General features: G+C 31.5%; 1 long non-coding RNA gene across 2 annotated transcripts; it reads left to right on the forward strand.

The window, feature by feature from the left end:
* Positions 1-10,936: 10,936 nt before the first annotated feature.
* Positions 10,937-14,781, forward strand: LOC150035247 (uncharacterized). 2 transcript variants are annotated; one of them, XR_016530821.1, is made up of 3 exons: positions 10,937-11,255; positions 12,704-13,911; positions 14,485-14,781. It is a non-coding gene; the product is annotated as an uncharacterized LOC150035247 (long non-coding RNA). The 2 variants fall into 2 exon arrangements; XR_016530820.1 differs by having other exon boundaries at positions 12,704-12,846.
* The last annotated feature ends 551 nt before the right edge of the window (positions 14,782-15,332 follow it).

Here is a 15,332-nt window from a genome sequence, read left to right on the forward strand (position 1 = left end):
TTTTTAGAATGATCTTATTAAGGAATTTGGACTAGATGAAAACAGACATGATCCAGATCACTTTGATGTAGTTTCCATGCTATCCATCCATACTTGATCTATGTCATTGAATGTATTGGAATTGGTGATCAAGGAAGGTTTAGTTACAAGGGCAGTGACGAAAGCCGCCTTGATTCCATGCTAATATAGGAGATGGACCAGATTGAACTAAAGGGGAATTCTATTATTGAAATAACATGTTTATGCGCGCTTAAGGTTTATGTGATTTAATTATATTAGGTACATAGACATAGCCCGAGTGGGAGATTGTTAGACATATTTAAATAATAATATGTTTAATTAAAGTATGGGCTATGTATGTGGATTAATAATTTATCACATTGGGTTATTTTATTAGATTGGGCCCTATTATGTGATCTAATTAATTAAGGTCCTAGATTCCTAATTGAGTATGGACTTAATGGGTAGAAGCTCATTCCTAGTTAATTAGGGTTTAATGTGGACCCTAATTGAACTAGTATATAAAGAGACCTTAGGCTATGGTTCCCAATATACCAAAAACAATAAGCACTCAGTCTTTCTTGAATCTCATCTAGAGTATCATTGTTAGACTCCAAACAAAAAATTATATAGGTAATTTCTAATAGTACAGTTTAAAAAAAAAAAGCTTGATAAGCAAAACGTGTCGAGTATTCCTTAAGTTTCCAGTTTTTGGGTGTTAAGAAGAAATTACATTTGACAAGTAAAAACTGTCAAGTTATGAAAAACTTGATCCATAATAAATGTCAAGAATTTAGATACTTGACACTTAAAAATACTTGACACTTAAAATAAGTCAAGAGACTTGATATACTTGACAGTTATAATGTATCAAGTAGATTGTGGCTTGACGATTTTAGGCAGTAAAAAAATTTCTTTTATTCTTGGTATTGGATTACTTGACATTTTTAAAATGTCAAGTAACATTGATACTTGACTGTGAAAAAACGTCAAGTAATACTGTTTTTGTAGTAGTGAATCATCTTATCTACTGTATAATAATTTATATATTTAGCATGGTTTGGTCATGCATTGAACCAAACTCTAGTAAATTGTGTTTGTACTAAATACTATTGTACATCTTGGACAAAATTATTTTGCACGATGAAAAAAATTAATATTAAATAATGTTCATATCATATTTTTGGGAACACTACAAGAAATAACATTTTCTATAGCATTGTTTTATAGCATTGGTTCAAAAGTGCTATAGAAAACTTGAAAAAAAAAATGTGTGATTCCTTTTTAAGTTGCAAAAAAAAGTGCGGTTTCTTTTTAGGTTGCCACTCAAAATTTAAGGTTACAATTTTATGATCTTTTTCCCCAATTTTTCATTTTTTTCTCCAACAAAACTCTCCTTCTCTCTAAACTTCAAATCCTTAATTCCTTGTTTCCAGCCTTCAATCTTCAATCGGTATAGTTTATCTCCAAATATGTATTAAACTACATTTTGGCCTTCTTCCTCGATGAACATCCACCGCTGATGTTGCCCTCCCACTACGATGACGACTCAACCCCTTGCTAGAGACGAACGACAACATTCCTCATCTCCAACAATGTTAATGAGTCAATGATGATCATGAAACCTCAAACTCATGATCAAGTGATGAAGTCCCTTCTCAATTGAGCTTCCTTAAAAATGTGTGATAGGATTTTTCTTCTCCGACCCATTTGTTTAATTGGACAGTACGAACTATTCTTCTTCTCGCTCTTTGCTTTTGATTTTACACTGTTGGTCTTCAAGATATGAACTTCTGGTGAAATTGAAGTAATATTCTTAACCTAGTTGATAATCAATTCAATTAGTCGATTCCTCTTCATTTCTCACAGTGTCGCTCAATGAAGAAGGAGAAAATAAAAAGAAAACCATTAACGAAAACAAAAAAATATGTTGATTCGGATTGGGTATACTATTTTAATTTATAACGGAACCCCCGCCCTTAACCCATTAACGAAAAAGAAAAAATCAAAAGATAAGGCCACTCCATTTCGATTTCATTTCATGTTTTAACAAGGCTTTCAAAATATACTCTTTGTAGAAATTTCATCAATTCCACATTCAATGAAGAATTGTTGTGTTGAGGTACTATTCCATCCATTATCATACACTTGGTTTAGATTGCAATGCTTTTTTATATTATGCTCTTTTTCTTCTTTTGACATTTTAGTTTGATTGAGTATTTTGATTTCAAATTATAAGCATAATTCAGTTGGTACACTAGTAGTGGAGATTGGACACTTTCTCATTTGAGAATCCTTGGATCTTCATTCAAACCAGGTAGTCAGTTCATCTACTGATACTTATTACCAATATTTTTTCTTCACCTTCATAAATGAATAATAGAGAATAAACTATTAAAGAGGAAAGTAGGAATTGGAAAACTGTTGGAGGAAACTTTACTACTCCTTGAAATGTTGGCTAGGCTAAACCTGGGATAAGTGAATATTCAAACACAAATAAATTCTACTTTGATTTCTTCAAGCTCACCCATTGCTCAACATATAGTATATTGCAGTATATAGCACTATAATTTTTTTAAGCTTTGTTTAAAGAAACCAAACTTTCGTTGAGAAATATTAAGAATGTGTCCAGGACATGCAAGAAACAAACCCCTAAAAAGAAACCACACACAAAGAAATCTACAACATATTGGATGACAATTCATTTTCCTATGTTGCATTTGTTTTTTTCTCAAATTTAACTAATGTTTTCCTAGCGAAAAAGGAGAACAAAAACAAACAAATTCTATGTTCTGGACTAGTACTGTACAATTTTCTACATGATGTACAAAAAAAAAAAAAAATCATGATCTTAAGTTATGAATATTTAACTTTAGAAGATTTAATGCATAGCCTTTTACAAAGCTCAAATAACTCGGTCTATTGATGAACTAAAATTGCTATGATATTCAACACAGTGGTCTTAGATAGGACTTGGAACAATATCTGCAACTTTTAGTTGATGTAACATAATAAATAGATACTTATTTTGCGATTTGTATGTAGGAGGAATATGGATATTTCTCATATATATTATTTTTAGTTTGAGAGGTGTATTAATCATTGTGCTGGTTGGTGAAGGTGGTTATAATAAATAGAGTAGATGGTAGAAAAATGATACCTAAGAATGGTGAACCCAAAGAGGTACTATCTTGAGGATATGCTGTGGATCTCACATTGATAAGATAAATATAGTAAATGGTAGGAGATGCATAATTTGGAACTAGGTGGTTTTAAAAAAGCATTATCTTATGAGATACATTGGTTATTTCTCTCATTATTGACGGAACCATTGAAGGTCCTTGAGCGGAAAACGAGATTGGACCCAAACCCAAAATTTTTAGAATATTAATTTTACAGGAAATTTTACAGGATTATTATGCATTTAATTGATGAACAACATGCTAAAGAAAAACATAAAAAAAAATGGGTTTAGAAACTCTTACCTTTGAAGAACTGTTCTTCAACAAAAAACGTTGAATCGAAAGGAACACTACCACAAGTATTCCACTGGATTCTCTAGACGATAATCTAGGAGGTGTAGGCTCTGGCTATTTTGGAAGTAGAAAAATTGAGAGAGATGAAATGAGGAGATGGGGAAAAAAAACTCAGAAAGTTTCTATGATTTTTCTCTGTGATGATCTCTATGGAAAACAAAGGGGGAGGATGAAGATAGCCAACACTGCCACTATCACGTTTTTCGAGAGAAAGAGGGGGGAGTTACAACTCCCTCCCAAAAATTGTTTTTAACAATAAATTAATTTTAATAAAAACTTTAATATATATTTATATGATAACCATTTTATCATATAATATATATTAAAATATATGTTATATCAAATATAACATATAGCCTATAGTTTAATATTGTATCCAATATAATATAACCTATAGTTTAATTCTCTCAACGTTATTTAACATAAATCTCATTTATATTAAATTTAATTATATGAATCCAATTCACATAATTAATATTTGAATCATATTCAAATATTTATTTCTTCTCAAATAAACTTTATATTATAATGTATCATATACATTATAGTAATTATATCATATATAATTATATTAAATTAATTATATCACATATAAGTAACTCCCTCAATCAATTTGAACAATTCAAATTAATACAAAAATTGATCCTCATTAATTTTCGTTGAGCTACAAAGGGGACCTCATGGACCTATAACTTGAAGCTCCAATAGTATGTGAATAATTAATTAAATTATTAATTAATTATTCACCATCCATTAAATGTCGAGCACTCCATTAAAGACCGACAGCTAACCCTTCACAAATTGCTCGTAAGTACGGTTGGACCAAAATTACCGTTTTGTCCCTATAGTTACATCTAACTGCTTAAGTATCACTAATCTCTCTAATGAATAATTAATCATAGTCCAACTATGACCAAACCCTTATCAGGCCAGGAGATGGTGTAGCGTCACATTGGCCAAGCCCTGAAATCATCCCTTAAAAGAGCAATTTATCTACTTACCCCGACTGTGGGGCTTGTGCTATCTTATATGGTCTTCTTCTAGAAAAGTAGCGTTTGTCAACATAAACACTTTATTTTCTTTAGAGTGTTCTCCTAACACTCTTGGATGGAACACAGTTCAAAATATACGTTGCAATCTATATTATAAAACCCAAAACGAATCAGGTAAGGAAGCATAACTCATCATAGATCAAACCATGTCCAACAAAGTTTGCTTTCTCTTGTCTGATACACCATTTTGCTGAGGAGTACCAGGTGCTAAGAGTTGGGATACAATTTCATTCTCCATAAAATAGTTTTGGAATGTATGATCCAAAAACTCTTCACCTCGATTAGATCGAAATGACTTAATTGTTTTATTCAATGCATTTTCAACTTTGGCCTTAAACTCTTTGAACTTTTCAAAGGATTCCGACTTATGTTGCATTAAATAAACATACTCATACCTTGAATAATCACTAGTAAAGGTGATGAAATATTCAAACCCTCCTCTTACTTTTACATTCATCTGACCATAGAGGTCTGAATGTACTAGCTCTAAGGGTTCTTTGGCCATGTGACCTTTTCCAGTAAAATATCTTTTAGTCATTTTGCTTTCAAAGCATGATTCACATACAGGTAAAGAATTTTTTTCCAACTCGCTTAGAAGTCCATTCTTTATTAATCTCTCAATCCTATTGAGATTGATGTATCCTAATCTCAGGTGCCAAAGTTGACCATTTTCTTTAGGAGAAATTCTAAGTCTTTTATTTTGAGTTACTATAGTTTTGAAAATTTCAGTGTTAAGGGGGGATTTAGTTGCTAATGGTTTTAGCACATAAAGATTATCTTCGAGATTTGCAGAATAAGTACACCATTTTTTTTTTTTTATAAATAAACACTTTATTTACATTAAAAAAGATAGTATAGTTTTGTTCTAAAAGGCATTTTATAGAAATAAGGTTCCTTTTCAAACTTGGAAGTAAAAATACATTATCTAATATAACATATGATTTTTTTAAACAAAGTCGAAGTCCTCCCACTTTTGTAGCTGAGACGACGTCCCCAGTTCCAACCTGCATCATCATCTCCCCCATCTTCTAATTGCCACTAGAAACTTCCCTGAAATGAAGAACAAACAGGGTTAGTGGGGCTCGAACCAATTATCCAGGTCGAATCATCATTCTCCACTAAACAGGTTTCCAAAACAAACAAATCATATTTACCTTGCTTGGCCTTCTTCTTTTTCGCCAAATATTTGGGACATTTCCTCTTCCAATGTCCCTTCTGGTTGTAATGAAAATATATTCCCTTTGCAGCCTTGGCCTTCTTGCCCTTTTGGACACAACTGGAAGGTTAATTTTCCCCTTTCCACCTTTCTTCTTCTTCCACTTTTTGGTGTCGAAAAAAGAAGGCACAAACTTGGTCCCAGATGTCAAACCTTTGAAGAACTTCTTAGAGGATGAAGCAAAACTTGCCTCACCCTTCTGTTCCTTGGTTTTCATTAAAGACTGGAAGGTCAGTAGCTCGTTGAGCAAAGTGGTCAGGTTGTAGTCAATTTTGTTCATAACAGCATTGCTACAAAACTGTAGGAAACTTTCAGGTAAAGTTTTCAAGATAAAGCTAACCTAATTGGCTTCATCAATGACAAACTCATTCATCTCTGTCACGTTGAAGTGGATGATCATGTTGAGAACATGTTCTCTAATAGATGCCTCTTCTTGCATACGGGCATTGAAGATGTATTTCAGAGTGTCGTGCCTGAGCTGTGCGGACGGTTGTCCAAACATTCCCCTTAGGGACTCCATGATCTCATGGGCTCATGCTTCTTGGTCAATACTTCAAAAAAGCTTGTCAAGATGTATCGGGCCTTCTCGTTTGCCTGTGTCCATTGCTCATATGCTTCTCGAATATTTCAAGCAGCATTTGAAGCTGAAATGGGAGGACGGTCCTCAATTAGGACAAATCGGAGGTCATCGATGATAAAAATAGTGTTGGTTGTATTTTTCCAAGTTGTGTAATTATCGCCCTTTAGTTTTTTGGCCGTGAGTAAATTAAAAGTCGCGAAATTCATTATGAACAAATTTGCTGAAACCATATAAATTATTTATATTAGTCTATTTGTATTAAACCACTTAGAAAAACCAATCAATTTTAGCAAAATAATCTAATGTACCCTAAGTGACATCTATTTTACAATGATGCTTTAGTGAAATAGGACAAAAGCCACCATAGGGTGATCAAATGCTCCTTCACTAAAATGAGACTTTCTCAACCAATACATAGAACAACTCCTTGTTACTGTAACTATCAGTCACCATTGTTTGGTCAAAAAATTGCTAAACACGCTTAACATTTCTTGTAAGTGTAACAGATACCCATTTTCCTCCCACTGAGCGTTTTACCTAGGGTTAGTTAACTTAGGAAAATTGGGCTACTAATTTTAACTAAGTGATTGTTTAATTTGCCCAAAAACAATATTTTCTTTAGATAGTTAAACAATCTTTTATCAAGGTTCATTAAACACTTTAACAAACGTTAACCAATAATTGCATGCTTGTAACAAATCTATCTAATTCACCTTTTCAAGTAAGGGTGATACGTTCCGTCAACTTAAATACCCCAGCCTAGATAGCACTAGCCTTAGACAAAAGATTCCTTATAGATACATTTGTTACAATGTTAATCTTTTAATTAAAATTAATTTAATCCTATTAAACCGATAAAAGATTAAACTAAATTTTTAATCACATTAGAAATGCGATCTTAGGTCTATATGAATCATATTTTAAAAACAATTTTAAAAGATGATTTTAACCTAAGGTTTGCATGCAATTCTGAATTTTTGATTTTAATTTCTAATTTCATTTTATTATTACAATTATAAGCAAAAGAAATAAATTAAAATCATACATCGCAAGTTAAGCATACTTAGTTAATATTATAACAATTATAAATTACCTTAGTTAATATTATAACAATTATAAATTACCTTAAAGTGTCGGCATGCTTCATGCAATTCCATTTCATTACTAACATACATAACATTTATATACTTAAGTAATGAAATAAATAATAACATACAATTAAACATGCATCCATACACTATATTATAACTTTTATAATATAGTTGATGCATGTATATGTTATTAATACATGCATGCATATATTATAACATTTATACTATATGATGCATGAACATGCTATATTAATCAAATCATACAATTATATGTATTATAATACTTATAATATAAATGATGCATGAAATTAAATGCATAATCTATGGTGGGATTTAATACTATATGATATATATATTTAAATAAAATCAAACATCAAATGCATAACTAATAAGAAAATTATAGAACCAGGATTGGACACTTAAACAATTAATTAAATTAATATAACACCTATATTAATTTAATTAATAAAAAAATCTAACTATTACACAAACAAAAGATCAACCGGTTCAAAACAAGTGAATCGGGACTTGAATCGCTTGAACCGAACCACAAGCGAACCAAATGGTTTATGAATCGAACTGGACAAGAATCAATTTGTTCTTTCCATCTGGAGCATTACAATGCTACAAAAAGAACATAACATTGTTCTTCATCAATGTTGCGATACAGTCTCTACTGTACAACCGCTTTCTTTATCGTTTCTCTGTCGAATTTGGTCTCCTTTTCTCTAAATCAACACCGAAAAACTCACGAACGACTCAAGGACTTAAAATATAGACTCAATAGCAATTACCTTATAAACCAACTTTGTAAAAGGAAAGCGATAAACAAAAGTGTCAATTACGAAAACATCCAACAATTCTAAACATCATTCATCAAATGAAAATTATAGAATGCAAAATCTCACCAAAAAACTGTAAAATAATTCCAAAATTTTGGAAAATTTTGAGCCAAAAACCTGGCTCTGATACCAATTAAAGGAACCATTGAAGGTCCTTGAGCGGAAAACGGGATTGGACCTAAACCCAAAATTTACAGAATATAAATTTTACAGAAAATTATACAGAATTATCATGCATATAATTGATGAACAATATGCTAAAGAAAAATAGAAAAATAAAAATGGGTTTAGAAACCCTTACCTTTGAAGAACCATTCTTCAACAAAAAAAAAAAAAAAAAAAAACCCGAACCGAAAGAAACACCACCACAAGGAGGTGTGGGCTATGACTATCTTGGAAGAGGGAAAATTGAGAGAGATAAGAGGAAGAGGAGATGGGAAAAAAAATTCAAGACGTTTCTATGATTTTTCTCTATGATGGTATTTGCGAAAAACAGAAAAGGAGGATGAAGATAACCAAAAATTGGGGAGTAACTCCCTCCCAATTTTTTTTTTAAAAAATAAATTAATTTTATAAAAACTTTAATATATATATATATGATAACCACTTTATCATATAGTATATATTAAAATATATGTTATTTCAAATATAACATATAACACATATAGTTTAATATTGTATCCAATACAATATAATCTATAGTTTAATTCCCTCAATAACGTTATTTAACATAAATGTCATTTATATTAAATTTAATTATATGAATCCAATTCACATAATTAATATTTGAATCATATTCAAGTATTTATTTCCTCTCAAATAAACTTTATATTATAATGTATTACATACATTATAGTAATTATATCATATATGATTAGATTAAATTAATTATATCACATATAATTAACTCCCTCGATCAATTTGAACAATTCAAATTAATCCAAAAATTGATTCTTATTAATTTCCGTTGAGATACAAAGGGGACCTCATGGACCTGTAACTTGAAGCTCCAATGGTATGTGAATAATTAATTAAATTATTCACCATTCGTTAATTGTCGAGCTCTTCACTAAATACCGACAATTGCACTCTTCGCACTACAGATATATTTATGTGTTCATTGGATATAACCAGTCAACAATACGATGACCTTTCACAAATTGCTCATAAGTACAGCTGGGCCAAAATTACCATTTTGCCCCTGTAGTTACATCTAACTCCTTAAATACCACTGACCCATCTAATGAATAATTAATCATAGTCTAACTATGACCAAACCCTTCTCGGGCCATGAAAAGGTGTGGTGCCACATTGTTCAAGCCCTAGAATCAGCTCTTAAGGGAGCAATTTATCTACTTACTTTGACGTTGAGGAATGAGTAAATTCTTTCTTGTGTAGTTGTGTTCCCAGCTCCTCAATTAGACGAATCCCTAAAATGGTAGGCTTGTTAAGTCAGTGATTTGGCTACTCTCACCTATACAAATCAAAAGACTGCCTTCATAGGCAGGAGTTCACAACTCACTCAGGATTTAGGTCATGTCAACTATGGTCATCCTGGTAAAATGTAAATCTCTATTATGAACGACATTATATAATAAGACTAAACATTTCGTGGTCCGATCTTATATAAACTCCTTTGTATAGAATACCCCCGCTCACATGTATCTACATGAATGATCAAGATCAGATCATTTGTAGTACTTTATAATAATTGTAACATCTACAAAGCAGGTCGTACTATTAGTGTTACCAGGATAAGGTATCTAGCCTTATCCATCTACTACAAACCATTTAGGTTAGCATTTAAACATGATCCACCTATATATCTCTACATATATGTTTAAGCTATAAGATAACCTTTGATGTTAGTTTATTGGTTTGTGGATTTAATGCAACTAAATGTCAAATAAAACATCACATATTTTATTATATAAATAATACGTTTGTACAATACAATTACAAACTATAGAACCCTACGAGATTTAAGGCATGAACCCCAATAATTATCATTAGGTGGTTTTGAGATGGAACTCCATATTTATTTAAATGGGAGAACTATGCATTTCATATTCTTAAGTAGCTATTAGAATTTTCCTAGTAGTTAATTTGCTTTGTGATTTGATCCTCTCACTTTTTACTCTAGGAAAAGTTTGTTCTTCATTTGGATTTACTATCTTGTATTGTACATTAAATTATATTCTTACATGTCATTAAATGAATCCTTTTTACTTTGGTAATACATAGGATTTTGGTCACTCTCCTTGCTATTAAATACAGTTGAAAGAGTTCCAGTTGAGGCATGCAAGTTGCATCTCTTAGCCTTAGATTTTTCAAACAATTCATTGATAGACCGTCCCAGAAATTGGTAATGAATCACTATAAGAATTTTGGCCTTTAATGTCGATTGAAAAAAGTGAAACCGGATGTATAATGTCGATTTTATTTTTTTAAAAAAAGTGGATCTTTAATGTCGTTTTAAACTGATATTGTAGGTATACCTTTAATATCGATTCAAAATCGACATTAAAGATCCGCTTAAAAAAAATAAAAAAAATAAAAAAACCCTGATTTTCTTTCCCTCCCCCCCATTTTTTTTTCATTTCCCTCTTCACTCTCCCTCCCATTTTCTTTTTCCTTTCATTCTCAGTCTTTCACTCACCCACAACCCACACGGAACCCCCAAGGTCTTCGTCGACTCTCTATCTCCGGCGTCCTCTCATCCTCTCTATCTCCGTCATCGACTCCTTACAACGTGAAACCCCTAGGTCTCCATCGTCGACTCTCTATCTCTGGCGTCCTCTCATCCTCTCTATCTTTGAATCTAGAAGCTCGTCTCCAATATTCACGTTGTCTCTTCCCTCTACAAACCAATGGCGAGTTCCAGGCCACCTTTGTTAGCTCTCTCCGCTCCATCCGTCAACTCTCTCGCTCTTCTCCAGTAAGTTTCTGATATCCTTTCTCTCCATTTCCATTTCCATTGCATCTTTTTGCTTCATTTTTCATCAAAATTGGAAAGATAACAGACAGAATGGTTTCTGTTTTATTTATTTATCTATTTATTTTGCGTTTGGATCAGTGAATGATCTTTTGGATTTCACGAGTTACGAAATATGTTGTTTTTTGTTCTCGGTTCTGTTTCTTCAGTCTCTATTCGTTATTTATTGTTGTTATTTGAGTTTGATTTACATTGGGATGTTTGTAATTACTCGGCTGGAATCTTGCAATCCCTTCTATGTATGATGCTCCCTCGAAGAGAAAATTATTATAAATCAATCTCTAGAGAATTAATGTTCTTTACCTTATTTTCTTTCGATGCCTATCTTAATGCCCTTGATGTTGTGCTTTCTCAATGCTTAGTGGTCACCAACACCATCTCACCTCCCACTTTCTTCTTCAAGTTCAGATGTCCATTTTTCTATAAATCGTAAAGATACTGTATTGTCCCATAAAAGCCAAGGGGTATTTCTTAACTTTGTATTTCAGGTTGTAGAGTCCAATATCTTTAGCCATTACTAGAAGTAATCGTTCACATTCTTCAATAGAGCAATTAAGTTATTTATCATATTGTACAAGTTGAATTCCAAATTTTGATTTGGTACACTTCTTCTCAAGATATTTGATTTCAGCTCATTAGGTGTGTCAAGTTGCTTTTCCCGGACCTTTTAATTTGTTTCTTGCTAAATAAATTCTAGATAGCCTAATCAAACTGATAAGACTCTATGATTGATCATATAGAATCTATTAAATTAAGTGGATAGATATTTGTTTAGGACCTATACAGGTATGTATATCACCTAGTTATTTAAAATTTGATAAATTTATTAAGCACCCAACATTTCTTCAATAAATTTGATAACTTTGTTTATCTTTAAACCCAAGGGTTGGGTGGTCCTTTGCTTGGGATATTTTCAGATTCTCTCTGGAAGGTTTTGGGTGTAAGCCTTTCTTTAGAACATTTAGTATTTTAAAATTCTTGTAGTTTCTTAGAGTTGATCTTAGGTGGGTGAAGCCTTCCTAAGGATTAGTGAGTGATGTAGGAATGATTTTGTTTTGTTTGGTTTTATTTTTAGTTCGATTACTGTGTTACTGTGTAATAACTTTTCTTTATTTTAATATCTTCTATTTTAATTTTTTATTAGTTACTTGTGGTTAAAATGTTCCACCATAAGTTTAGTTGTTTTCATGGGTTGGTTTCTACCCTATTTATAGGGTCCCTAGGTTGTATTTGAGGTATTATTCGATAAAGATTAGATTCAAGAAAACTCCAAGATTGGTCCTACATTAGTCCGGATTAAAAACAAAAACCCAATATTTAGTTTTGATACTTGAGTTTGCCAGCAGCCAATTACAATATTAATTATTAAGCTTCTGGACTTGTTCTCCTAGGGTGAGCTTGTGCGTGCTTTAGGAGGTATTATAGCATCAGCTTCTCTTCTTAGAGTTCCTCTGAGACATAATTCATCATTTCTTCAAGGTCCAGAATTTGCACCTCCTCGAATCAGGGAGCACAAATCCAACTACAGAAGAAGGTATTCTATTCTGTTGCCTCTAGGAAATTTCATAAAATTAACTTGGTATATGTTTAATGTGGAATAGCATTAAAGTTGGTTTATTCTTAATATAGAATAAAAATAGTAGCAGTATCCTCTGTTGTTACTTGAAATCTTATCATCTTTTCTATTTTATAAGATGGTAAATCATAATTTGTTTCATAGTCTTGTATTTAAGATTTCAAAATTAGCCCCAAAGAGTCGTATGAATAAAGTTTTGATAATTAGTACGAAAAATCATCAAAATAAGATATATTAGAACATTATGATTTCAGAAGCAAGCAAGTTGAAGAAACTAATTGTGGAACCTAGGGAATTTTTAATGTGTATTATCTTGTCTAGACACTCATTTACTTGCAAGTTGGGCTACTTGTCTAGACAACAGTTCTATGTGTAACCCCCTTGTCTAATAGCTCATGTTAGCTGAAATTATGAACTCCATTGCCAAACAGGAATGGGACGGGTGCAATCCTCATAGGGAGGTTTGTAGTTTACGACTCATGGGTACTATTTATTTATAGTTTAGATTTGATTCAAGGTGCTCGAGTTTGTAGGTCGCACTACGGTAGTTTGTGGGTTATTCATGCACTATGGTAGTCTTTGTGACAACTTTTGAGGTTTGAAGTACATTGGGAGTTAAATTTGCTCATTGATGTATGTGTTTTGAATATTCATTTTTTGGGAATTCTGATAGTTCTGTTGAGAACAAATAGTTGTGAAATATTTTTGGGAGTGTGTTTCTTTGAACAAATTCAAGGTAAATTTTTGGTTTGTTGTGATAGCATCGTTATGTTGCCGAAAATTTTCCATTGTCTTCGTATCTCATATCTAGGTAACCAAGCTTCTCTTCTTCAAGATCTTGAAAAAGAAGATTCTCTAATTTATTCAACTATTGAGTTTTCTTGTTTTGCAAGTACAACAAAGGAGTAAATATTTGGTATCGCAACCTCTTTATGCTTTTTCTTGGGGAACTTTAGATCCAACACATTCACTACAAGAATTTTACCTTGAATGTACCATTTATGCACATTCCCAATAAACACAGTTAGTTACCTCTTTTCACTCTCCTTTAATTTCGAAAAAATCTTAACTCTTTTATTTATTTTTTTTCAAATTTTTAGAAGATAAATAAAATATTTTATCACAATATCTCCAAAATCTCCAAAGATTCTATTAAATTTATAAATCAATTAACTTTTCAAATTATCTTAATTTAGGCTTCAAAAATTAAAATTAAAGGGCATAAAATTCATCAATTTGATACAAATTAAATCCTTCCAAATATTTAAATCAATTAAACCACATAAAATTAATTATCTCTTTAATTTTTTTTTAAGTTGACCCTAAAATCCAAAATCAAAGGGAAACAAAATTCAATATTTTCAAGATAATCAGTTCGAATATCTAATCAATTAAATTCAATTTAATCAATAAAAGTTTTTCAATTATTTCAATTTAATCTCAATTTCTCAAATGAAAGGGAAATTCAAACTCAATAATTTAAGATAATTAACTTAAATTTTCCTAAAATTTGGGATGTTACATGAATTCTTATCACATTTTCACTTTCAATCCTTTGTCTTAAACCTTTTTTATTTGTGATCCTTTGAACAACAGTGGTCAGACAAAGATGCCTATAACCAGACACTACTGAAGCTATGGGGATTGTTCAAGAAGAATTATGAAGGGATCCATACTTACCAAGTGGAGAGGGACAGTAATCTCATAATGTTTGTAAAATCATAATGTTTGTATTACTTGTAATTTGTGTTTTCAAGGCCTGAATTATTGTATAGCCTTTTAAATTATAATTTTATAGCAGAATTTGTGGATTAAATGTAATAGATTTACAATCCATACATGAATAATATGTCATAGCCATATCATTCGATGATGATATGTCATGTTATACTTTTTGACCAAAAAAATGGATTCGGCAACGAAATTTTTTTTTAAAAAAAAGGACAGATTCGGGCATCAATGTCGGTTAAGAATTTTAAAAAAAAAAAAAACACAAGCTTTATTGTCGGTTGGAAATTTCACTGAAGGTCTTTAATGTTGGTTGCAACCGACATTAAAGACATTTAATGTCGGTTGAAATTTCACTAAAGGTCTTTAATGTCGGTTGTCAACTGACATTAAAGCCGGAATTTCTTCCCGTGAATGTGTGAACACAGATGAAATCAATCAAGGGAGACATTTGTTATTTCAATGTGGTTGGACTTCCATGACAGTATCCATTATCTGTTAGTAGTATTTGATGACTGACTTTCATGACAGTATCCATTATCTGTTATTAGTATTTGATGACTGGATTAATTGCTTATTATTGATAAGTATTGTGAATGTGTTGTTCTTCTTTCACCGGTGATATTGAATGATTTTGATTGGTGAACTAAAACAATGTTTGAGTTACAGAATATGAACTAAGTTTCTTTGGATGCAATGACACCTAATAAACTGTA

Source organism: Benincasa hispida, chromosome 7, assembly GCF_027475165.1.
Source record: "Benincasa hispida cultivar pf3 chromosome 7, pf3_genome.v1.1, whole genome shotgun sequence".
In the NCBI taxonomy this organism is placed as follows: Eukaryota; Viridiplantae; Streptophyta; class Magnoliopsida; order Cucurbitales; family Cucurbitaceae; genus Benincasa; species Benincasa hispida.